General features: G+C 41.8%; 1 long non-coding RNA gene across 1 annotated transcript in view; it reads right to left on the reverse strand.

Moving 5' to 3' along the window:
* Positions 1 to 25,804, reverse strand: part of LOC131557992 (uncharacterized) — a 94,291-nt gene that overhangs the window by 49,300 nt on the left and 19,187 nt on the right. The window contains exon 3 of the long non-coding RNA XR_009274773.1: positions 7,662 to 7,743. This is a non-coding gene — a long non-coding RNA (uncharacterized LOC131557992). The remainder of the gene's footprint in view (positions 1 to 7,661; positions 7,744 to 25,804) is intronic.

The raw sequence follows: 25,804 nt of genomic DNA on the forward strand, positions 1-25,804 counted from the left end.
AGGGTTTGGTGGAAGGGCGGTCTGGAGGGGCAAGGCGAGGTCGAAGAGGGATTGGATGGAAGATCTGACCATCATTCGAAGCCCTGCAGAAATGATTGGTCCAGAATAAACGGTGTTAAAGACCAATGAGAAGCCTGGAAATGGACCAATGACTATGCAGATCCAAAATGGACAGATCCTGGACCCAAAGGACATAAATGGGGGGAGCTTGGTTGGGTCAGGGTTCTTCTTTTTGGAAATTTGTTTTCTGGGGAGAACCCTGTGCACTTGGGGGTAGCGCACTGTTCTGTTTTTGGCTTGCTGTGTGGGTGCCTGGGCTTATCCTGGGTACTCCATTCCTTGTAGCTATTTTAATAAACAAGAACCTCTTTCTCCAGAGAAAATTTTGGCCTCATTAATACTCACAACACCACAGACGCAACCACTACCCGGGGTTCTTGCGAAGAACCTGGGAGTGGTGGAATCCGTGGTCTCCACCGGCACTCCAAGATCGGCCAGCCGGCACATGTCAGTTTCTGTGGCTGTGGGACGAGACTGCAGCGATTCATTGCAAACTCAAGAGCCTCAAAATGCTTCATAAGCTAGAGAACCTTCCAAGGAGGCAGATTCGTTTACTGAAGAGATCTAAGAGAGAAAATACGCTCAAGATCAACCTGATCTGTCTCAAGTGCTGGATGCGTGGTTCTGCTGTGCCAGTGGGTTTGAGGGGTTTTACATCAGATGCTGAGGAAGTCCAGAAAATGACATCATCATTCAACCTTCAGCCTTGGAATGCAAATTGGCTTCCTCCCAGCAATTCCATGACCTGAAGGCCAGAGTCCCATAGAATCGCAGAATCATGAGGTTGGTAGATGCTTCTAAGATCATTGAGTCCAACCTATGCCCTAACACCTCAACTGGACTATAGCACCAAGGGCCATGTCCAGTCTTTTTTTAAACACATCCAGAGATGGTGATTCTACCACCTCCCTGAGAGCATTCCAGTACTTTATTATTCTTTCAGAGAAAAACTTTTTCCTAACATCCAACCTCTACCTTCCCTGAGACCGTGTCCTCTGGTTCTGTCAGGGCTGCCCAGTGGGAGAGACCAACCCCACCTGTCTACAGCCTCCCTTCAGGAAACTGTAAAGAGCAATAAGGTCACCTCTGAGCATCCTCTTCTCCAGGATAAACAACCCCAGCTCCTTCAAACGTTCCTCAACTCCTCCCACAGCAGGCATGGCTGTGTGGATGGAGTTGCCTTCCAGACCCAAAGGCTTCTGCTGCTCCTCCAGGCTGTGCTTCCCCACTGACTGCTCTTGCTCTGCCCTACCAAAAGAGGTGGGAGGGAGATCCAGGTCCTGCATGGTTTTCATTTCCCCCAGGTAAGTAATTTAAAAAAAAAAAACACTGTGCAGCAATTTGATCAGAAAGAGTTGTTGTTCAAGAGTTGTGGATGGGGACTGTGAGGTTGCTGCCGGCCAACTCACCTACCCCAACAGGGCAATCCCTCATACCAGCCGAGGAGCAGTATTCCAAAATTATTTTCTTCCATAGAAACACCTCCTCTCTCCTCACAAAATCATCTCTAGTAATTATTAAAATTAGTCAACCAGCTCCCAAAGTCACAAGCTGCAGACTAAAACCAGAACCAGCCAAAAACCTCACAAATACAACAATTCTGCACTGCAAAGCACCAACTGCGTGGAAATGTGCTGATTTCACCAAAAAGCTCTATAAAAGGCAACAAGATTGGCCAGCAGGCCAGTCTGTCCAGCTTCCTGCCAGGCTGCCTGCCAGTCCCAGGGTGGGTGCTCCCAGCTCCCTAATTCAAAAAATAAAAATCAGCTATGAGAAGGCTTCCAAAGGATGGGGATTTTGCTTCCTGTAGCTCTCTGATTAAAATAGATGTTGCACAGGTGTGTGTCAGGAAGGCAGGGACAGCTCTGCTATATACAGCAAGAATGGCTTCTCAACAACAGAAAAATTGTATTTTGAAAGACAGATGCCATTGCTAACAGCACAGGAGGGAGAAGATGAGACATCTCTGCATAAATCTGTGAGTGGGAAGACAATGGCAAAGAAATCCAAACAGCAAGACGATAAATCAGAGGTGGGGAATCCCTGTCTTATCCCTTCTGCAGCGTGCACACAGCTATTGTATTTAATTAAAATAAATTACAGCTCGCTTGTGTACAGCCTGCAGGGCTTTTAACACCCCTGAACGGAAGCCCAGGGATGAGCAGCCGCCCTTCAGGAGCTCACTCTCTGTGTCTCCAGACGTGGGATGCAGATGCTATGTCACAGCACAGCCCCAGCAAGGCTGAGGGATGGAGGCAGAACAAAAAGCCCAAACAGTTCTGCTTTTACACCATCCACTTCCTCAACCCTGTCCCTGGGATCCTTGCCAGGATGCTGGTAATGTTTGAAATGGAGCAGGCAGAGCTGCCCAGCAGTGTGGCAGCTGCTTCTGAGCAGGGATGTTTCACTGGAGAGGGGCTTCTTCTAACAGCAGTGATTTAACACTCTGCAAACTAAATTTCTGCAACACTTGGCTGAGCAGGATCAATGCACTTTCCTGGTTAACCACTGCATCCACACCCTCTAATTCCTGCTTGAATTCACTCCACATATTTGCAGCAGCAGCACCTGAGGACAAGAATGTCTCCCTGCACTGAGGTTCACACTCACTGTGCCCCAGTCTGGCACAGGAGCATCAGTCCTGCACTCCTGAGGACCAGGAGGTGCACAGGTGCTGAAGTGCTGTGCCACACACCCAAAGATGCTGCAGAGATTATTGATACCCTAGCAGTGCTTTTGAGGGGTACAAATTGAGTTTCCATCATCACCCAGGTCAGCCACCCACACACAGTGCTCCAGGCTCTGGGTGATTTCTGTGCAAGATCAGCCTGTGAAGGTCTGTTACACCAGGAGGTTTAGAAAACTCAGCTGCTGAATACAATGAAGAAGGAAAGACCTCTTTACAGACCATGTCCTGCACTTCTGAGGACCAGGAGCTGAGGAGGTGCACAGGTGCTGAAGTGCTGTGCCACCCACCTGAGGATGCTGCAGAGATCACTGATACCCTGGCAGTGCTTTTGGGGGGTACAAATTGAGTTTGCAGCATCACCCAGGCCAGCCACCTACACACAGTGCTCCAGGTTCTGGGTGGTTTCTGTGCAAGATCAGCCTGTGAAGGCCAGTTACACCACGAGCTTGGAAACTCTCAGCTGCTGAATACAATGAAGAAGGAAACACCTCTTGACAGACCATGTCCCCAGAAGAATTTGAGACACAATGTACCCAACAGGACTCTGGATTTGGAGCTGCTCAGAGGATGCTCAGACTGCAGAAAGGAGCATCAGCTCAGCATCAACCTGACCTTCAGCAGCTGCAGAATATCAGTCGATCCACAGTACTGAGGAAAAAAGAAATTTCTATTTATTCCTGTCCTTAGGAAGGCCTAAGTCAGGAGGAAATGGATTTTAAGTAAGCTCAGAGAAGTCCATGATAATACTAATTCAAGATTTTGAAGTGCTTTACTAACAGCAAGTGAAACACACAGATCTCTGACAGGAGAAATGAAGCAGGAAAATGCAAAGCAGCTTGTCCAAGCTTATGCAACAGATGAGAAGCAAAAACAACACACAGATCTCCAGGCTCCATCTCTGTGTCCTACCATTCTTTCATTTTAAAAACCTAAATCCATTTTGCACTCCAGCAAGGTTTTCCACATAGGTTTAAGTGTTAATTCTGGGCTGCTTAGATTTTCCTTTTTTCTGATGTGGTATCTCAGCCATTATCTCCTCATCTGTACACATAGAATATAATAGGAATTAGTATTTCAGAGCCAAGGAAACAGGGGAAAAGAAGGAAGTCCTAAATTTTTATCTAAAGCCAAATTTTTTTTCATATGGGCACACTGAATACAGATTTGAAGCAGCACTCCATCCTACGAAGAGAGAAAACATTGCTTGGAAACTAGGAAAACTGAAATTGCTAAGATACTACTAAATATATATATTTATGATGCTTCTATTTGCTGCACTAATATCATGTATAATGCATTTTATGTATTATCTGCTCAGATGCAGACACACCTCACTGCAGGCAGAGATGAGGCAATTATCCAAAACACTGACAAACCATCCCTTAGCCCCACGAAGGGCAGTGAGTAACACAGACCACTCCAGCACACAGCTCGTGTGGCACCAGGACTGCTCCTACAAAAGACACATGAAAGGTTCTCAGTGTCCATGCTGGTGCCAGAGTTTTCTCTGTGGAGCCACCTCACCAAAGAGAAAAGGCACAAAAAGGAAATCTAAGAACTCATCTTAGCAAGCTCCTCTTTTTTTTGCAGAGCACACATTAAACTTACAGGTACTTTCACGTCTGACAGAAATTAAAAGCTCTCTTCTAAAACCAACTGGTGTTTTTATGTTTCTAAGTCATCCAGAAGACAGCACTGTCAAATGGAGAGTTTCTCTTTGAATACCCACTGCCTGTGTGAATGGCTACTCCCCTCACTGACCCCTTCAGGGTTTGTCTCCTTTCATGCCATCCACACCCTTGGACCTTCTCAGAAGAAAAGGGACCCCTAAAGGGGAAAATGGCTTTCTTTACCCTTGCTGTCTGCAATCTTCTTTTCAAACCCTCCTTCTCATTCAGAGTAAAGGGGAATATGCTCTAAGATACCTACCTGCTCAGAGATGAGCCAGGAGTGAGTCCTCCTGAGGTCAGATATTGGGCTTTTACTGATGAAGAGTTAAAATATTAGTAATTGATTGTTGTGCCTGAGATCTGAAGCAGCCCTGGTGCCCTCACTTCACAGGTACAAGTGACAAACACAAATGACAAAGCCACGTGGTGGAAGGTACATGAGTTAGCAGAATGCTCCCTCAATCAGTAAAGAGCTTCTGATCATCTGGTCCCTTTTAAGACCAGCCTCACACAACCAACCAAAAATTCAAAGAGGGCTATGACAGAAAATACTTTTACCAACCCTAAATATGTCTGTGTGCATGGTACAAGTGTTTCTTTTCTGCAAGACATCAACTGGAATCAATACAATGCCATGACACAGAGTACTCTTGCCAAGAGCCTACAGGGCAGATGGAATTATGGAATACATCTTTTAAATGCAGAGGTTGTTCTCTATTGTGACTGTAACAAAAGTTATTTTGGATCATTTTAAAGGACATCATTGAAAAAATTAAGGTTTATGCCTGGCAGTAAAAGCACCTGATGAAAATGCACAGTTAAAATGGAATTATCTCTGTTTGGCAGGTAAGGCCTGTAGGAATACAAGGCTCCCTTTTCCAAAACAAATGTAAGAGATTTAATCTAATTTATTCATTAATCTGCTCAAAACCTTGAGGAAGCTGCTTTGCTTCCTTTTCTGAGGCAAGAAAGAGAACCAAGAACTCCAGATCACAAACCCTGATGATTTTAAGGAAATGTTTATGTGAATAAGACCAGAACTTACTGCTGTCCTCAGCACGCAACCTAAAGGATGATTTAAGCATCATAAAAAGGTTTGGATTTGAAAGGACTTTAAAGATCATCTTGCTCCAACCCCCTCCCATGGGCAGGGAACCTTTCCACTACCCCAGGTTTCTCCAAGCCCCATCCAGCCTGGCCTTGGACATTCCAGGGATGGAGCAGACACAGCTGCTCTGGGCTACCATAGAGGTTGCAACCACATCTGATGTTCAACTTGGAAAACATCACAGAAAGAAACCAGCAGCAATTCACAGAGATACACACCTTAGGTCAAGGGATACCATCTCTCCTTGAATCCCTCTCTAACCTGCTGGTTATTTCCCTGAACTCCAGATGCCCAGAATTTTGACCAAAACCACATCTTTTTCTTTACACACGCGATGTTCTAGATGAGCTATTTAATACAGAAAACTCCTCACGTACTCTTGGTAATTCTTAGCTGAATTACCTCCTTGCCTGCCCCCAGTAAGCAATAACCAATTTAAACAGTGTTTTCTCAAGGTGTCAGAAAGCCACAAGAGGTTACATAATGCATGACTATGTCACAGAGACAGACAGAGCAGGTATCACAACTTAACCACCCTCACATACCTGACAATTTATTAAATCAACCTCTACCCCAAGGACTGCACCACCACAAGCCCAGGTGCAAATGGAAGAGGAAATTAAGGCAGTCTTGGATAATTTCATTGGTATTTTATATGAATTTTGAGACAGACCTTTTTTAAAATTAGAAGTTCCACCACACTATGACAAGTCTCTTGTTCTGTATCTGGCTCAGAATTTCTCAATGCAATTTAGTACCTCTAACAGAAAACTCACTGTAAATCAGCAAGCAATGAACAGGGAACATTGGACAACTGCAGCTTACCAGAACAAATGTTGGCAACTTCATTATCACTTCCAGCACTGACCACATGTATTGCAGGGAAAAAGCTGACCTGGTTAAGGACTTTTCCATTTCTATCTATGATCTCTCAGGGAATGTGCTAAGGAAACGACTGTCCTACTGAATCATTTCAAGAATTTAACAGCCAAGATGATTTATTACCATAAAATAGGTCTTGGAAACAAAGATATTTGAGGAGACTCAATAGCTATTAAATCATTGTGGAAAACATGATGCTGAAGGAATTGCAGATGCCTGACACATGTTCTATCACTTTTTTTTTTTTTTTTTAATATTGAGTGTCTATAAAAAGCAACTCTGGAGAATTACTTTAAAACTTTTATGACAGAAAAAATTAAAAATAAAGATATAGGTACAAATTAAAATGGCATCCATAAAAGTACAAAACAATTTTAACTAAAACACCCCACAAAGGCTGTCGGAAAAACTGGAGTCACCAATAATTTCAAAACCTATGCATTAAAAATAACACTTCTCGCTTAGTAAACAAGCTGAGACGCATTTTGCAGAGCTTTGGATATTTTAGAGTTGAGTCAATACATAGAAAACCTCACATCATCTTATAATGAGTCCACTTGTTAGCTGGTGTGAAACCAGATTCAGTAAAAGCACCTTGGGTTTTGTTATTACAACTGCAGGGTAGATGTTGTTATCATACAGAACACGCTCTGCTCAAGACAGCTGGAAGCAGCTCTCTTTAAAATGTGCCACTGAATAACTACAAGTGAATCACAAAGATGGTCTGCAAGGCTTGCTATGCAAAATACCACTGAAGAACACGCTGCTCTTTTGACCAAAATGGAAAAACTCTGGTGCCAAACCTTCCACTAGACCAGGCTGCTCCAACCTCATCAAACCATGAGCTCTTACAGGACCCAGTGAACATTTTAAATGTATTCCAAAATAATCAAACTACAGCAGCTTCAAAGTAAGGTCCAAACTCTTCTTACACCTTATTACAGACAATACTAACAACTTTTGGAGGCCAAAATCCCTTTCCAGCCCTTCCTGCCTTCAAACCTATCCTCTTCACATCCCTGCATCACCACAGCTACAACAATAATTAAGACACAACCAAACCTTGACCTCCTTTGTGCCTTGACACAGTGATGGCAAAGGCAAAGATCCACCTTGTGCCCCTCACATTGAGCTCAAAACCAGGGGACCCAGACAGTTCTACAAACTGCACTCACAAACCAGGAAATGAGGAAAACTAATGGCCTTTATAATTAAATGGATGTCTTATAGAACAGCTGAGCAACAGACTTACAAAATAGTAAAATGAGCACTCCACTTTGCTTAATTTTGTGTCGTCCTGGTTCACTTGTGCAACTCAGCCACCGTTCCTTTTTCTGCAACACAACAAAGAAAACAAATTCTGTTAAAAAAAAAGTATTTGCTTGAATTGACGTTTCTCATTACATTGTTAAGTAATGCTTCAAGCTTACTGCTTGCTTTTAGTCAACACTGGAAAATATTTCCATCCTTCTTGACTGCTTCTCTGATTTTGATTGCCAGAGTATTCCTGAAACTGCTCTATCAAGATGAACCTTGGAGACTGCTTGGTGATTTGAGCATAACACTGACAAACTAGAAATAAATTCCAAAACCTACTGCAGAGTTGACCAAAGAAATTCCTGGTAGCCACAGATAAAGTGAATAAACATTTTTTTTAAAGGGTTTTTATTGCTCAAAGATATCTTTGTGTTGTCCTCTTAGATCTGTGAGTGTTCCTTGCTGGCCTCCAGCACCTAATTCAGAAAGGTGATGACTTGCTCTTGGTTTGGAGTCATACCTGGTACCCCTGTGTTCCAGGCACCCTAAGACACTTCAGTGGGAGTTGAATATTGGAAGGGTTGTTCCTTATGTCCTGCTTTGTGCTTTGGATTCAAATCTATAGAAACAGAAAAATTATATCCATACCTTACTGGGAACTGAAGCAAAAGAAGAGCAAGCAAGCAGAAAAACAAACAGAAAAATCTAAGTAGAGCTGTGAGAGTACTGTCCTGAAAAAGAATGCTCTGATGCTACATTCCCTATTTAACCACATAATTAGCAAACTTCCAGCAGAAGTAGCAAAAAAGAATTCCTCATTCCCTTACTAGGCTAAGCAGCGACCTGGAAGAACTATTCAAACCTCCACAAAGAAGAACTGGATTGCTCCAGATAATGGAATAACTAAATAACTGGGGACAGAGTGGAAAATGAAGCCCAGAACATCTCATCGCTCAAGGTCAGCGCAGTTCTTGTTCTGCTGAAAATGGTAACTTGCAAGGGGAAAAAAAAAGTATTAAAAAAAAGAAAAAGAAAAAAAAAGAGATGGAAAGAGGAGGACAGAAAGAATCCTGACTCTGACTACAGTTTGCTGCCAGGAAGGGATAACAAAGCAACAAGTAAATGCCAGCGTGGATTTGTCAAACTGCTTCCCTTCCTTTTCCAAAAAGTTAGAAAGCCCCAGAATACAGAAATAATTCAGTGATCACCAGAATCACCTGAGCATAGCTGCTTTTATGCGATGTCATTCTCCTAAAACAATAAAAGATCATGGATTTGGAGAATAAAACTTAATTTTTCTCAAGTGACCACCAGGTCTTAGCAAATGGCATCCAACCTTCAGCCTCAGAAGAACCCCAACACATGCAGAAAGAAGCTGAGCATCTCATTAATTCATCAGAAAACTATGCACAATAAGTGTTTTCTTAATCCTAAATTCTAAAATCTCAATATGAAATAAATACATGTATCATTAGGGGGTATGAAATCATCAACTCATTTATAAGGGGCACAGTTAAACGTGAAGCTATTTAATTTAGCAGAACAATAGAGCTTTATGGAATGTGTTTGTCACTAATGACCTGGACAATATTTTTGTTATTTCTGCCTCTAAAATGCACAGCCAATATTTGTGGTTTTTTAAAAAAAAGGCATTTTTTTTCTTAAAATGTTGTTGTGCAGGAAAAAAAAAAAAATCAAAAAAATTAAACTCAGAGTACAATCAAATATACAAAGGAAAACCACTCAAGTACAGATTTCATCATACTCCTCCAGATTTTAAATAGATCAACATATTTTGGAGATGGGTGTGATTTTATGTGAGCTGTGCCCCTTTAAAATTGGCAACTCCATTTAATTCAGTGCTGCTTTATTCCAAGTTCCAAACTCCAGTTGAAAATAGATCTCACAATGGAATCCTACAGCTGAATATACTCTGGGAGAAAATTAATGCTTTAATTTATTCCAAATTCATTTGCATGACAGTATATCATTAGTATATACAAAAAAAAATGTATTATACCAACAGAGGGAAAATTCTGTGCAAACAGTGAAAGAAACTCGCATCCCACCAGTGAGATGAGCTAGAAACTTGAAGCAACAAAGCTGTTTTATTTCTCTGAGAAACAAACACATTAAAAAACCACCAAAAAGAGCTGTTAATAGTCTAGATTGTCATTTTAAAAAACATTGTATGACCTTAAAAAAACCCACAAAGCAAATGTGATTTCTTGCATGTCAGTTATCTCCTAAATAGCTGAAAAGGGCCACATGGACAATCAAGTGCAGACTAAAAATAACTCATGTAACCCAAGTCACCTACTAAGCAAGTTTTCCTACCTCACTGATTAACCAGTTGAAGAGGAAAGAAAACACACACTCACTCTGTAACTCCATCAACCTTGTTGTCCTGGAAACAATTCTACAAGAGAACTACTTAACTGCCAAAACATCTTCTGCTGCTACTTTTGGGGGTTTTTTCCTTCCCCTACTTCCCTCTCTGCACTGCTCTCAATGTCTGATAAGCAGCCAGCACCAAACCTAACCCATCAAATGGCACAGAGATTGGATCTCCTGCTCTTAAAGGGAAATAAAGAATTCCATTTGAGTATGCAGCACCAATAGGGAACACCAGTTTTGCACAAAGGCTGTGGAACGGACTGCGTCCTTTTGTTGTTGTTGTTTCTGTTAAAAAGTCCTGTTAACTGAACCTTTCATTTTAGGAAATGACCTCAAGTTGTGCCAGGGGAGGTTAACATTAGATATTAGAAAGAATTTGTTCATGGCAAGAGTGGTCAAGCACCAAACAGGCTGCCCAAGGCAGGGATGGAGGCACTATCCTATAAGTGTTTAAAAAAAAAAAAAGATATAGCAATTTAGCAATTGAGGACATCATGTGGTGGCGAACATGGTGGTGCTGGTAAGCTGGTGGTTGGATTTAAGTGACCTAAAAGGTCTTTTCCAACCCAAAAACTCCATGATTCCATATAAACCAGCAAACCTACAAGGTGAACTCAGCCTTCCATATTCATGTGCCCAAGTACCTGCGGTGAAGGGCCTTTATCGCCCACTCTGTGGGAGTGCAACAAGGTCATAAACCACAAAAAAATGGTCTTCTTTAGGTTTTATGGTTACTGTCTGTGTTTAGAAGGGAACAATACTTTCAACCCCAGGTCTTGGCAATTTCTGCCACATTGCTGGCCACGAATTAAAAAAAAAATTCCATGTCCCAGTACTGGAAACATTTGTGCCCTCCCTTTCTTGGTTTAGAATCCTTTTCTGAAACAGGTCTGTGCTTTTAATAGAAGAGAAATCTAAATTTTAACCTCTGTAGGAAATAAAAACTGGGTTTAGAAACCAGCTTTATCTAGGAAACAGCAGGTTTGTTTCAGACCACAGCTTTACTCTCCACATCCCTCCATACATTGCTCTTTTTGCTATGCAGCCTGTTTGGGTCAGACACATCAATCTGGCCTTACCTAAATTGCTCAATCCACTGCAACAAATATACTTTAACTTAAACACTTATAAATTCCTTATTTCTAAACTAGCAGTGTTTTAAAAAAATTGGCATCCAAGCCTCTCAGTCAGCCTGCCCACACACACTGCCCACACCTGTTTCTCCAGTAAAATGCCAGAGTCTGCACTGGTCTCACATGGGAAAAATCACAATTCACTGTTTTCAAAAGAAACCTGTTAATTACCAAAATTATTCCCACAGCAAGCCCAAAGGGATTTTGGTTCCTTCAGAAGATCCATGATTAAACACAGCTACACTCAGCAGTTTTATTCAGTGTGGTGTCTCTGATTTATTATCTTCACTCTGCTGCGTTTTCCCTCGACTTCCTCCAATTCCCAATGTATTCACAAGGGTTTTTTCATGTTCCTTAGCAATGCTGGTTATCCATCTTTCTGTACCTTTGATTTTCATATAAACCATATCTAATTGTTACCCAGAGAAGCTGTGGCTGCCCCAGCCCTGGAAGTGTTCAAGGCCAGGCTGGACAGGGCTTGGAGCAACCTGGGACAGTGGGAGATGTCCCTGCCCATGGAAGGGGGGTGGATCAAGATGGTCTTTTCCAACCCAAACCATTCTGTGCTTCTAATATGCTTTTACATTGATTTTAAAATTGTATCCTTGTATCTGCTTTTCCAGTGACTTATCTTTAATATATCAATGTGACTCACAGCTTTGTTTTCCCTTTTGTCCTGTGATTTTATTCTAGACATTGTAAAGCTTCAAACCTCTGTATTTCTAAGCATCTTCTGGAGAGATGACAGAATCATAAATGGATTGGGTTGGAAGGGACCTCCAAAATCCTCTATTTCTTACCCCTGCCATGGGGAGGAACACTTTCCACTAGACCAAGACCTTCCCCTAGACCAGGTCATATGTTTACCTAGCAAAATTAGCTGAAATCCCAATTAATCAGGATCTGGAGTCGACACCAATTAACAACTACCACTAAGAGAGATCCAAAATCTCAACCTCACAGTCTTGAGCTGCCTCTGCATAACGTCAGATAGGGATTAAAATTTCTCATCCCCTCCACTACAGACCCAGCTGCCTCAGCAGCATTTTACTGCACAGGCTCAATAAACATTCCATGTGTCACCAAGCAGGCAGGGAACATCCACACAAGCCTCTCTTAACACGTCAAAGATCCAGGGATTTTCAGCATCCCATCCCTCGTACTCAACAGCAGAGACAGAGAGGAGGAAGGTATTTGGAAACTTGGTACATATGAGCAAATTTAAGATTATGAAAATTGTGGTGCCTTACAGTAGCAGCGCTGTTACACGCGTTACAAACACTGAATTTTGTCAAACTATTTCCAGTAAATGCATTTTTTTTCCCACCTCAGCACTAGAAATTCCCAATGCATAGTATAAATGGTTATGTTCGGCACTTTCTAGCTCAAATGAGGACCAGGTTTTACCAGCCAGCTTTTAGGAGTGTTCAGACCCTCCCTCTCTGGTACAGAACCACACTGATCTCAGGCTGGAAAAACATATCTTATACTGATTTTTTCCTTCTTATTTCAGGCAAAAATTCCAAACCAAAGCAAAGCTTTTGCCTTCTGCTGCCGCTAAATACCAGTTGCTGCACAAGTAAAACAGAAAAAGGCTGAAGTTATTTTAAAACAGCTACTTTTCTCTACTTAAGTGTTTAGTTTTCAGTAGTTGACTATGTTATGGATGGGAAATTAATGCCCAAAGTGATGCAAATACCAACACCCCTGAGCAGGGCAGTGGCAACAAGTGAATGAAAAAAACTTGCAGGGTAATGTAAAAATACAGTATGGAGAGTTGAACAGCATTATTAACTGGGGAGAAAAACCCATAAAGCAAACACAAAAAAACAACATCCTCTGATGATTCTTTTTAGTCTCAGGCAGTATTGCTAATCAAGGTGACACAAAGAACTTCTAAACCATTTATTAATTACTTTAGGCTATTTTTCATTTTACTGCTTCACTGCAATTTCCATTAGCACGGGAAATTGTACCATTTTTTTCTCCAAAGAGGTATTTCCAGTGAAGTCAGTGTGGATTCAACAAGACCAGGACCATCATATAAATAGAAATCAGAAAATAGTATTTCCATAAGAAACCACTCAGATTTATTTGATTAACAGGCACTTACAAGTGACTCACGCCGACACAGCCTATAGTAATCCAATCTATTTGAGATAAGAATAAATTCAAAGGAAACCTTAAATTTAGAAAAATCACCTCTGTGGCAGCACACATAGTTGGCTTTATTACACAAAATCACATTAAGTGTTCTCTCCAAATGGGGGGACAAATAAATTAAAAGCTAAATTCTAGCAATTTTTTTCCATGAGTGCAGCATGTCCTTAACAGCAGTAGCTGCCACACTGAGCATAATTAGAGAGGGATAAGAGAGCCCTGTGTGGCAGTGCCTTGTGGAACACAGCAGTTTTCCTGTCCTACAACCCCACAGGAATAGCTGTGCTGAAGGAGTGGGAAGAAGAGGAGCCACCAAGCCACCTCACTTTGTCTCAGGAGAATTAAGGCAGGTTGTTAAACCCACAGTGGCAACCACCATTTCTCCTGCATGCACACTGGTTTTCCTTTCTGTCTGGGATTTCTTGGGGAACTCTGACTTATCTCTAGGGGATGTCACTAAATCCTAACAAACACTGAGGTGTTCTGGCTCAGCACACTGAAGCATCAATGCTTGCCTGGAACCCTGAAGGATGCATTCACAGCTCTCACACCTCCTTTAAAACATGGCAGCAAGCAGGGAGCTGGGATGGAGATTATTTCTATAAATACTCCTCCGCAGCAATAAAAGAATTTTTACCTCTTGATATTGCCATGAATAGCAACAGTCTGGAAAAAAAAGTATTATTAAACATTACAGAGTCATAGAATGGCTTGGGTTGGAAAGGACTTTCAAGAATATCTAGTTCAGACTCCCTGCAATGGACAAGGACACTTTCCACTATCCCAGGCTGCTCCAAGCCCTGTCCAACCTGGCCTTGGGCTTTTCCAGGGATGGAGCAGCCACAGCTTCTTTGGGAAACCTGTGCCAGGGCCTCAGCACCCTCAGAGGGAAGAACTTCTTCCTAATATCCCATCTAAACCTGCCTTCTTTTCATATGTAAAGAAAAAAAGCCAATATAAGGAAAGGTGACACTGGCCAGAGCAAGGGGTCATGCACTGAGCACTGGACTTTTATCTCAATCACCAATTACCGTAAGATATAATGAAATACCACCTGTGTGTAAGGGTATTTGAAAGCCACAGGACAGTTGAAAACCATGTATGCTCTGCCATCCATAAAGCAAAGACACTTCTCTGTATGCAGGGATGTAAACCACTGAGCCCAGAGATGAACACTCATTTGTAAGAACCAGCTGCACACTACTGAGGCCAACAAAATCTTATCAAATGCAGACTTCAAGGCTGAAGTGACTTATTTAGAGAACTGCTGTGCTGCTCTCACCTGCAGTACCCAGCTAAGTTAGATCAAGGACAACAGCACACGCCAACCACATCGTGAGCAGGAGGCTTTAATTTTTTATGCGCGCTTTCCTTCAGGCATACACACCCACTCTCAGCAAACTCCCATTAATGGCCATTCTAGAATCCTGAAAAGCAGTATGTTATAGCCTTGGGCTAACTAAATTACAGTGAGCTATGCTGAAGCTGCAATCACAGTGAAAAGCTGCTGTATGACTTTTACCACAATAAAGATACTCCCTCAGAGAGTTTCTTCACAGTGTAATGCTTTCAAAAAAACCTCACCATAGCCTGCACCTCTGTGAATTTGGTCATGACAGCCTGGAGCCTTGCCCAAGGACACTCAGCAAAAAGATCAAAAATTAACCAGTAGTCAAAAAACAGTGATTATACCCAAGATTTTTAATGTGCTTCAAGTGGGGATGTGGATCCTGGCTTGAAGGAGTGCAGAACAGATGAGAACTCAAATGGCAAAGTGCAAGGCGACAAGGCACAATTTGTTCTGATTGAAAGACAAGGTTAAAAATCACATTTTCTGTCACAATGAATTGGGTTTTCAAAGTGAGACCTCCCTGCCCTTGTGCTTTTTTCAGAATTGATTTCTGGAGAAGTTCTAGCCTTTACATTACAGTAAAATGCTGTAAAAATTTTCAAATAGCTAGATTTTGTGCTAACCCTAATTCATAATCATTCTGGCCTTGCAACCGTGGTGTGAAATTCACTGAGCTAGACAGCTGGGAAGGGGAAGGTGTGAAGAGTGGGGGTGGTGTTGTGTTTTTTTATTATTATTATTGCACTTCTGGTGTTCAACCCTTCTACTCCATACAAAATCCATATTCAGGAGTCTGGGAGCATGAAGATGCTTTTACGTACAAGGATTTGGTCAGGCTCTAAAAGCATCTGCATCCCTGTTTGCAATGAATGAATCTCTCTTCAAATTTACTTTGGTGACCAAAATATATGTTTCTAGCCTGTAGTCCTGACTTGCGTAGAAAGTGATGCTGCTCAGAAAATTGTTTTGTCCATCAAAATAATTTTTATCCCTTCAAAACTCTCTAAAGGACACCTACTGAGAAATGCTTTCCAATGAAACCTGAAGAAAACTGCCTGAGCTCACAGTGCTGGTACAAGACTAAGCTTTAAATGAAGTTCTAGGAAAGAACCACCAGCTTTTCACATAAACTTGTGGTGAGTTTTCACTGAAGCCCTCATCCCTGCCAACCCATGGCTAAATGTCATATTTCATCTCCTATCCTAAATCAGCCATAACAGGAAGACGGTTTTGCTCTGTCATTTTCAGACATCATTAAAACCCAGCACTAAGCATAATTCTGGATAGTGGAACTTGGCTGTGGACTGAAAAAAAAAAAATCCCCAACATTTAGACAATCTAAGAAATTCAGCTTTTTTTTTTTTTTCCCTACTGAAATGGGCCTTGGGTGTGCACAGCTCTTCAGTTTTATTTTTCCACATGCTCTTGATACAGGCTGGATCAACATCATGAGGTGTGCAGATTTAAACAGAATTACTTAGGTTGGAAAACCCCGCTAAGATCACAGAGCCCAACCATTTACCCAGCACTGCCATGGCCATCATTAAACCATGTCCCCAAGTGCCACATCTTTTAAATCCCTCCAGGGACAGCAAGGGACAGACAGGGACTCCACCACGGCCATGGGCAGCCTGTGACAGGGCCTGACCACCCTTTTGGTGAAGAAATTTTTACTAAAATCCTGCTGCAACTTGAGGCCGTTTCCTCCCATCCTATCACCAGGAAAAGACAAGCACAACCTACGTACAGCGGCTTTGTAACACAAGCACATCAGAAAGCCAAACCTCACTCAATTTCTTACACAACTATCAGTCAACTTTTAATTATTCCCCCCCCCACCAAAAATCTTCAATTCTTAACAACTCTTTAAAGGCCACTTAAGGCACTCCAAGAGCTATGAAAAGCAACACTGGGCTGTTTCATGGATCATCTCCCAAGGTATCACACTCCAAAACACACAACATCACTGTATTTCTGCATCTGCAATACTGTCTTTAGGCAGCTACAAGTTGTCTCAGTTAGAAAACATTATCTTGTGCATGTCCTATTAAAAAAGATTAATCTGTTCAACACCTGATGATTCACTCACCCACATGTTAGAAGTCCACACAAAAATGACTCATTCTGTCCGTAAGAATATTCACCTGGGATACCCAAGTCCTCTCATCTTTTCCAGAGCTGGTAACTGATTTTTGTTGCAAAGGATGGTGGCTTCCCCATGAGAGCAATGGGTGACATGAAGGAGAAACAGACATGGGACTGGGCCCTGGAAATTTTATACACCATCTACTCTGGGGGTACCAGTTGTTGGTTTGCTGGGTTTGGATTGAGGCACTTGAGGCAGTAATTTGTGTTCAGACTCAGGTGTTTATTATTTCTTATCAGTAAAACAGTCTCACTACCGTGAGTTGGGCAGCTTTTCACTAGAAGGCACAAAATGGCCAACAATCTCTTGTTACAAGGGCTTTTAAGACTCAACTGTCCAATTAAGAACTGACACCTGGATTATTTTCCCTTTTAACCCAATAACTGATCCCACAGAGCTGCAATGTGGACTTTTCTGCCCAATTACAAAATGCCACCCAAACCCACGGAGAAGAAGGAAGAACAAGCATGAGGAAGAAACCCAGGGTGACACCCTGTGCCCTCCATCTTGCTTCCATCCACAACACACTAAAAATCCCAAAACCTCAATTTCTCACCAAGTGATACACCTACACTGCTCTCTATAATCTGTTTCACACTTTTGTGGATTCCAGTCCATCTTCAAGTCTGGGAAACTTTCTCCATGGATGAGGGTCACAGTCAGTGCTGCCCTGGGGGTCAGGGCACCCCAGAGCAGACAGAAGAATATTCCCTGTGCCCTGGATTTCCAAAATCTTAATAATAATAATAATAATAATAATAATAATAATAATAATAATAATAATAATAATAACAATAATACTTGAGAGTTAAGTCTGTGGATAACTGAAGAATTGGCAGAGGAAACAACAGTAAACATTCCACAGCGAGACAGCGGTTGAAGGCAGCAACTGATTTTAATCCTGACAACTGATTTTAATCCTAAGAATTGATTTTAATCCAACAACTGATTTTAATCCCAACAACTGATTTTAATCCCAACAAATCAACGTCACCCAGATTTGAAGGAGTTCAGGCTACTCCTCCATGACCTGGACATTTTCTCCCGGGAAAGGGTTGAATCACCCTGGTAGGGACAGCCAGTGCAGGGCAAATCCACATTTTGGATTTGCTTGGCCGATGACATCAGACTCGTTGTGCTCATGCAACAAATCAAGCTGAGTTCTAGGCTAGAACTCCATGTCCAGTTCTGATACCCACGCTGAGGAGACGCCAAGGGGCTGGCAGGAGTTCAGGGAAGGGTTTGGAAAAGAGTGGGTCTGGCTGGGATACAGACTCTGTGACGCCAGGCCAAACCCCTCCTGCGTTAGGGAGACGAGTCCCTGACCTTGTTTTCATAGGTACTTTGTGAATATGACAAGTAACAAACAGCTCCTCCATCCTTGGAGAGAAAGGCACAGCAAGATATTACAGCTGGAAGGGAAACAAGCTTGAATTGGAAGTAACTTCTCGCTTTTTAGCAACAGCAGCGCTAAATTTTTAGCATTCATTGGTGTTTTAGGGTGGCAGAGCTTCTAAGAGCAGTCCTTAGAAGATGCACTTCTGAGGAAAAGTTCTTATTTTCTTTCACAAAGAACCACACAGGCTTGATAAAGAGACGTGAAACTAAAAATTCCATGGAATCACAGAATAATTTGGGATGTAAGGAACCCCAAAGACCATCCAATTTCAACCCTCTGCCATGGGCAGGGGCATCTTCCACTATCCCAGGTTGCTTCAAGCCCCATCCAATGTGGTCTTGAAAAATTCCAGGGGTGGGGCAGCCACAGTTTCTCTGGGCAACCTGTGCCAGGGCCCCCCTATTCTCATAGCCAACAATTTCTGCCTAATATTCAATCCAAATCTACTCTCCTTCAGCTTTAATCCATTCCCTTGTCCTAACACTGCTTGCCTTTAACTAAAAAATAAAAAGCCTGAAGTTAGTATTGAAGTTAATTTTTGTGTTTAATTTTAGTATCACTGCTACATAATGCCTGCTGCTTTATGCTGTCTCAAGATCAACTGTGCTCCCTTGCCTTGAAAGAAGCATTTTATAGATTGTTTTCCTCCTTGGTAAATTTATCTGCAAAAATACAGGCATGGAAAATACCCGATTTGCTATTTTTCTTGCACCTCATTACCTCAAGAAGTAACATGGAAAATAAAGAGAGAAAAAAAAAAGAGAATGTGTGACCTTAATTTGGGAGAAAGCAAATGGTAACTGATTGTGTATTATTAGAATATGATGAGAATTTATGCAAGAGGACACTGGTTTAGCCAGAAAAGCACTTAACAGAAGTGACTAAAGACATGCTTGCTGCTTGCATGACACAGCTCTCTCTTTCCAGCCCTTCTATCATCCAAACACATTTTACTGCCACCCCTTCTGCAAATCCTGAACCTGAATTTTTGACTGAAGTTAAGACAGTGCTTGGAGGCACCAAAGTGCACAGCACACCCAGTTCAGTAACCCAGGAAAAAATAAGACTTTCAGATGTACTTGTTCTACCAACACCTTGCATTCCATGAGGAGAGAGGAACAAAGAGAACAAACTGGCCAACACCACAAATGAACCCTGAGAAATAAAAAACACAAAAGGAAATTATCTAATGAAAGAAGATCATTTCCTGACACAAGAAATAAAGTATACAATTTCTGAACTTCTGTTTATTTTTAATTCTGTAAGTCAAAAAAATAAAATTAAACCAAGAAGGGCATAACTGACTCATTTTTAATTCTGAGTCATCTCAAATCAGTGGATTCCTGTGTCAGACTATCTGCCCCCAAGAAAGTAAAGGATAAGGCAATTTCTAATCTGCCTAAGAATCAGGAAATTCACACAGCAGGTGTGAACACTAACAAACCACTATTTTCACTTTATACTGAAACAAATAAAATTCAATCAAGCCCTCTCTATGGAATATAACAAGAGTTCTGAAGACAGTGGATAAAATAAGCCAGGCTGTTTTACACACAAAAAAAAGTAGGGCAAGTCCTTTCCTGGCTCGTCCCACTAGAATTACAGACCTTGAACTTGGAGAAAACAAATAAAAAACCTCTTGACAGCAGTAAGAGATCAGGGCAACCTCCTTCCCAGTGCCCTGTGCTGGGGGCTGCACACACAAACCACATCCTGAACGGCACCAGCTCTGCTCCTGATGCCACCAGGCAGCAGCTCCTCACCTTCCCTTGCATCCCAATTTAATATTCTGCACAAGCAAACACACTGGGTTTATGTAATGACTGCCAGTGTGTCGCTCACTCCATGGGATTTGGAGTTTTAACTCCTTGAGGATGCAATCCTAGAGAAATTAATGCATTCCAGGAGCTTGAAATGCTTGTATTTCTGGGGAATTTATCACAGAAGTATTTAGCACAGTGGTTTTAAATCTTCTAATTTTACGAGGGGATTCGAACCGCTCAGCATTTTTCTGAAAATTCTTGTTCCCAGAATTACCAAGTTACATAAGAATCTCATATGCCAATAATGAAACATTTTCTAGTCTCCAAGGTAGCACAGAAACGCCAGAAATTTGTCTGACATTCCTCCCCCTTCCAAAAAAAACCCCAGCAGGCACGTAAAAAGAACTCAAAGTGTTATTTATAAAGCCTCATTAATTATCAATTATTGAAATACCAGTAGCCCAATTGCTCCTGAATACTTGGTGAGGAATGTTGTTGATAATTTCCATGCATTCCTATCAGGTCTTCTTTATCCGGGGAAAAAAGGAGAAGAAAAAAAATAAAAAGAAGAAAGAAGGAGAGGAAGAGAAGAGAAGAGAAGAGAAGAGAAGAGAAGAGAAGAGAAGAGAAGAGAAGAGAAGAGAAGAGAAGAGAAGAGAAGAGAAGAGAAGAGAAGAGAAGAGAAGAGAAGAGAAGAGAAGAGAAGAGAAGAGAAGAGAAGAGGAGACTGGTTTGCATCACAGTTTTCCAGCCTTTTAAAGATTGCAAGTACCTGATGTTTTTATTAAAATAAGTATCTATGGCTTTAATAAAACACATGAATTAAACTAAGATGTTTCCTCCCAGTATCATGGCATCAACCACTATGGGATCAGCGTTTGGAATAAAATCAGCAGGAGCACTTCCCCATCAATGACAGCAATATACAGCCCTGTTAATTTATTGCTCATTATTATTCATCATTACTCTGGTTCAAAACAACTTTCAGCAGAGGACTAGCTGGGAAACTTTGCATTTTTCCTTAGCAAGTATCTATGTGAAGCATTAAAATGAAACATCTAAACTATCTGCTCCCAATTACAAAGGCTGTTTATATGTCCACAAATTCTCCTACAGTACAAAAGTAGATTTTTAAAGATTAAAACACACATTAGAAAGTTCAAATCCTAGCTAACACTTAAATATTGGTGTCTTAAAGCTATTTTAAGTAAAGAGCAGCAGTTGAGACGAGTGTGGAGCTATGGCTACAGTTCTGGAAGCTACCAAACATCTGATTAATCTCATGGAAAACGATAGCTGGATGGCAAGTGAAGTATCCAAGCTCTTTGAGCTGCTTACAAAATCTCCCTTTTCTCTTTATTTGCTTTAGGTGGTACAGTGGCATCACATCACCTGTGCCTGCCCCTAGATTAAGACAAGAAAATTGGAAAAATTCCTTCTCACTCCCTCTTAACCTCTTCATCCCCGTTTCAGACCCAAAGCCACCGAAATGTTTTGCACAGGCATGTTGTAAAACTAACTTTAGGTGTTTAGTAGAGTGACAAAGGGAACCATTTTGGATCCCTGTGCAGAACTAACGCCTCAAACTGCAGTTCTGCTCATTTGTATTTCAATCCAGCTCGTGTGCTGGTATTCCAGCAGCATATGGCAGTGTGTGCTTCAGCTGGAAGAGCTTCAAGGAGGAGCAGCAGCATCATTCTAAAACACTGCTTATATACCAAATCAAGTTGGTTTTTTTAAGTGAGTTTCACTTAAATCTTCAGGATGCTCATGATTTTCTACCAACAAAAAAACCCCTCCATATCCAGAACCAAGTTTCCTTTGCCCAATTATCTTTAGACTGTTACAGGCTTTTTATATGGCAGAACACCAAGAAATAACTATGAAGGAAGCTCAAGTTCCCTCTTTAGAACCATGATGATAAAAAGGAGATAAGATCTTACTACTTGTTGTTTGGAATTATTCCACCAATTAGGAGACTCTGGATAAAGTTCATCTCACTTTAAAAATCAGATACCCAGGTGAGATTAATCTTAATCCAGTGGGATAACATGGACGTCACTTTTTACAATGCTGGTTAGGTGAAACCCTCAGTTGCAGGGGAAACAGAGCTCTGAAAACCTGCAGGAGAGATGGTATTTGCATCACAAATTCACAAATCTGAGCAGGAGTCACCATAAACCAGCCACATGTTGTACCACAGCCAACACCTCAGCAGAGTCTGAAATCCCACGTCAAGTGCCTAAAATAGACACCACCAGAAACATCATTCCTGAAATAACCTGAGGACCTTACAGAAGGTGAAAATAGACAACTTGAAGGAAACAAACTCTCTGAGTAAACACCAAGGTGATTATTCACTGATTGCAAAGGCCTTGATACCAACAAATCTTACTACTGATTTCAGTCAGATTTCTGCCTGAGCAAGGACTGGGGGATCTTTCCCTTGAGAATTGCTCAACAGCTAACTACAAACTGCTGTATCTAAAGAAGGTCAAGCATCCCCCTGCATACTGTACACAAACCTTGCTCCAAACCAGTTATCCCAAGTACTCTGTACAGCCCCATCTGTGGAGCAGACAATTCCTCCAGTGAGTATTGTCCCAAACCACAAGAATTCTGTGTTAATTTTCCTTAATTCTTGGCAGACATTAACTGAAAACACCCCTCTCTGTCCTGACACCATCCCTGAACATTTGCATTCCATCCACAATTATTTGATGGGAACAAATAAACACAGAGCTTTCAGTATCCTTCAGACTTCCAGAAAGTATCTTTCCCCAAATTAACATAACAAAGAGATCAGCAAATGCCACTGCTGAAGCAAACACCTGCTCTAAGGTTTGGTGGGCAGAAGAGCTTTTCAAACCTGCTAGAAACCGAGATCAGCTAACACTGAGCTGGAAGAAACCCAGCCCTGCATTATGTAATCTACATAGTTTTGAGACCAGTCTGCATTCTTGCAGAGCCCAGAACTGAGGAAGGTACAGACAGAACAAAAGAGAACAGAAAAAGTTCATCAACTTCAGCCCAGAGGCTGCTGAGGAGTCTGAATTTGCACACAGGACTGCCCACTCACCCACACAAACCTGAGCCCTGCAATCGTGTAATAACCAGGGTAAAGCACCAAAAAATTTCCAGCGAGTCAGATCAGTCCTTTATTTGGATGAACAACCACTAACAACTAATAATTTAAAAGACCTGCTTCAGGGTTTTCCTTTTCTTGGTAGTGCGTGAATAAGTCCAGACACAAACTCATCTTAAAAACTCAGAAACAGCTCAGCTGATGCTGCCACTGACCATACGGAACGAACAGAAAGTGGTAAAACACAAATTCAGCCTGACCTTTAAAGACAGATTAATCTCACCCAGTTTCTGCTGTTGAGTATGCTGGGGTTTTTCCTCATTTCACAGAATTGCAGAATGGTTTCAGTAAAGAGATTTTAGAGCCCATCCACTCCCACCTCCTGCCACGGGCAGAGACACTTGCACTATCCCAGGTTGGGCGCTCCAGCGATGGGGCAGCCACAGCTTCTCTGTGTGACCTGTGCCAGGGCCTCACCACCCTCACAGTAAAGAATTTATTCCCAATATCTCATCTAAAACTGCTACCTTTCGGTTTGAAGCCATTCCTCCTTTTCCTGCCACCCCATGCTTTTGGAAATAGTCTCTGAAATGGAATATATACTGCTAGAAATGCAGCCTCTGAGGACATCTCCAAGTTGCAAACTTTTCACTTACTTATATAAGAATGAGGAAAAACAGGTGAAACTATCAAGCACCCAAGTCAAACCAAGCTGTTCCTTGCAATCAACATTATTTTGTAACACCTTTATAGGTGATTTAAAATTCCACTCATATTTTATATTTTTAGGTCACCCACAGACCTGTAACTTCTTTTCAACCAAAGTGACTTTGCAAGCTTTCTCCTTGCTTTTCATCAAGCATCAAATTGCTCTTTCCTAACCATCATGACTGAAAAAACTCTCTACAAGTGAAAACATTGGTGAGTTCAGAACACTGAAATACCAGGGTGGGATTTATTTCACTCCATCTCAAATACCTGCATTGGGTCTAGGAGGATTCTGGGTGTCTAAATCCCTCCCTACAGCTCAGGGGATGCAGACAGCAGCTCATCTGACCACACAGGGATGGTGGCAGAAGGATGAACCAAACTGCTCATTCCACTTCACTGGCTGGGGCAGCATCCTCCAATTATTCCAGCAGGATGAGAGCCACAACAAGGAGAAAATTTCTGGTAAAAACTTTCGTGTGTCGTTTTGTCTGACAGGAGCATCTCAAAGTGCATGGAAGCCCATGAAGCTCAAAACTTCTTCCTTCCAACAAAAGCACAACAAGAAAGAAAAGACAGAAAACCAAGCTCAGCAGCACAGAGAGACTTCCAGTTCCAGACAATGCTCCATGCCTGGAAATTTCCAAGGCCAGGTTCAACAGAGATTAGAGCAACCTGTGATACTGGAAAGTGTCCCTGCCCATGGCAGGGGGTGGAACTGGATTGTTTTTAATGTCTCTTCCAACTCCAACCATTCTCTGGTTCTGGAACTTCCCAGCCCCATGAAGGTACCTGACATTTATCAGCATCAAACATCACCTCTTGAAATTAAAGTGGCCAAACTGCAGGATTTTGGAGGTGGATAAACTCCCAGTGTAGTCACTGTAATGTGAGCACTGCATTTTTAGACACCATTAATTAGCACTCCTTCAAACAACTCCCAAAACCCACATGAGAGGCAGAGCTTGACCTAGTCCTGACCTGTGTGCAGGATCCTCACTGCTGAAGAGTGGCTGCATTGCTGATTACAAAGCACTCAAGTTCAGTACTTGAAACAGTAGTTTTCTCTATTTTTAGCTGTGCAACTAAAAAACAAACAAAACCCTGCTTGAGCATGAGGGTTGGACCAGGTGACCTTAGTCGGGTCCTCAATAAGCTCAGGCATTCTGTGATGGTAACACAAGAGAAATGCTATAAAGAAAACTAAAATGAACAGACATAAAAAGGGGCAGGTATTAAGGGTTGGACCAGGTGATCTTAGTCAGGTCCTCAATAAGCTCAGGCATTCTGTGATGGTAAAACAAGGAAACTGCTATACAAAAACCCTAAAATGAACAGGCAAAAAAAGGGGAAGGTATTAAGGGGAAGGTATTATGGGGTCTTTACCATATTAAGGGTATTAGTAAGGTAAAGACCCCATATTGCACATGGAAGAATAGATTAAGTGCAACTTAAAACAAAATAAAGAACAATGTTAAGAAAGAGTTCAAAAGCATGTCCTTCAAAAACAGAAGTCATACTGTGATTCTAGGAAAAAAAAAAAAAAAAGACTTCAACAAACTAAATGCAAAATTTTAAGCTGAAAAAAAATACTGAGAACTGATGTGTAAGAGGAAATTTTATCAAATGCACCAGAAGGGTGAAGCTTATGAGACAGCCTGCTAGGCCAGCAGGTGACAGAAGATAAAAGGCTCGACAGGACAAAGCTGTGGGGAAGGGGAAAAAACCTCAGCAATTCTTCTTTGCCACATGAAAACCCAGATGAACTCAGTGCTCAGGACAGAAGAGCTCAGGGAAGCTCCAGCCCTGGCGCCTGCCTGCAGAGAGGAGCAGGAAAGGGGATCCTGTGCGGGAAGCTGAGCACTGCCCACTGCCAAAGCCTACCAGGAATTACACAGCCAGCAGCACGTGCACACAGCCAGATTTCTAAGGAAACCAAATTATTAAAAATACCAACTGATGGGCTGCAGTCTGCAGGTCACAGATAGGAGGGCTC

Source organism: Ammospiza caudacuta, chromosome 5, assembly GCF_027887145.1.
Source record: "Ammospiza caudacuta isolate bAmmCau1 chromosome 5, bAmmCau1.pri, whole genome shotgun sequence".
Lineage (NCBI taxonomy): Eukaryota > Metazoa > Chordata > Aves > Passeriformes > Passerellidae > Ammospiza > Ammospiza caudacuta.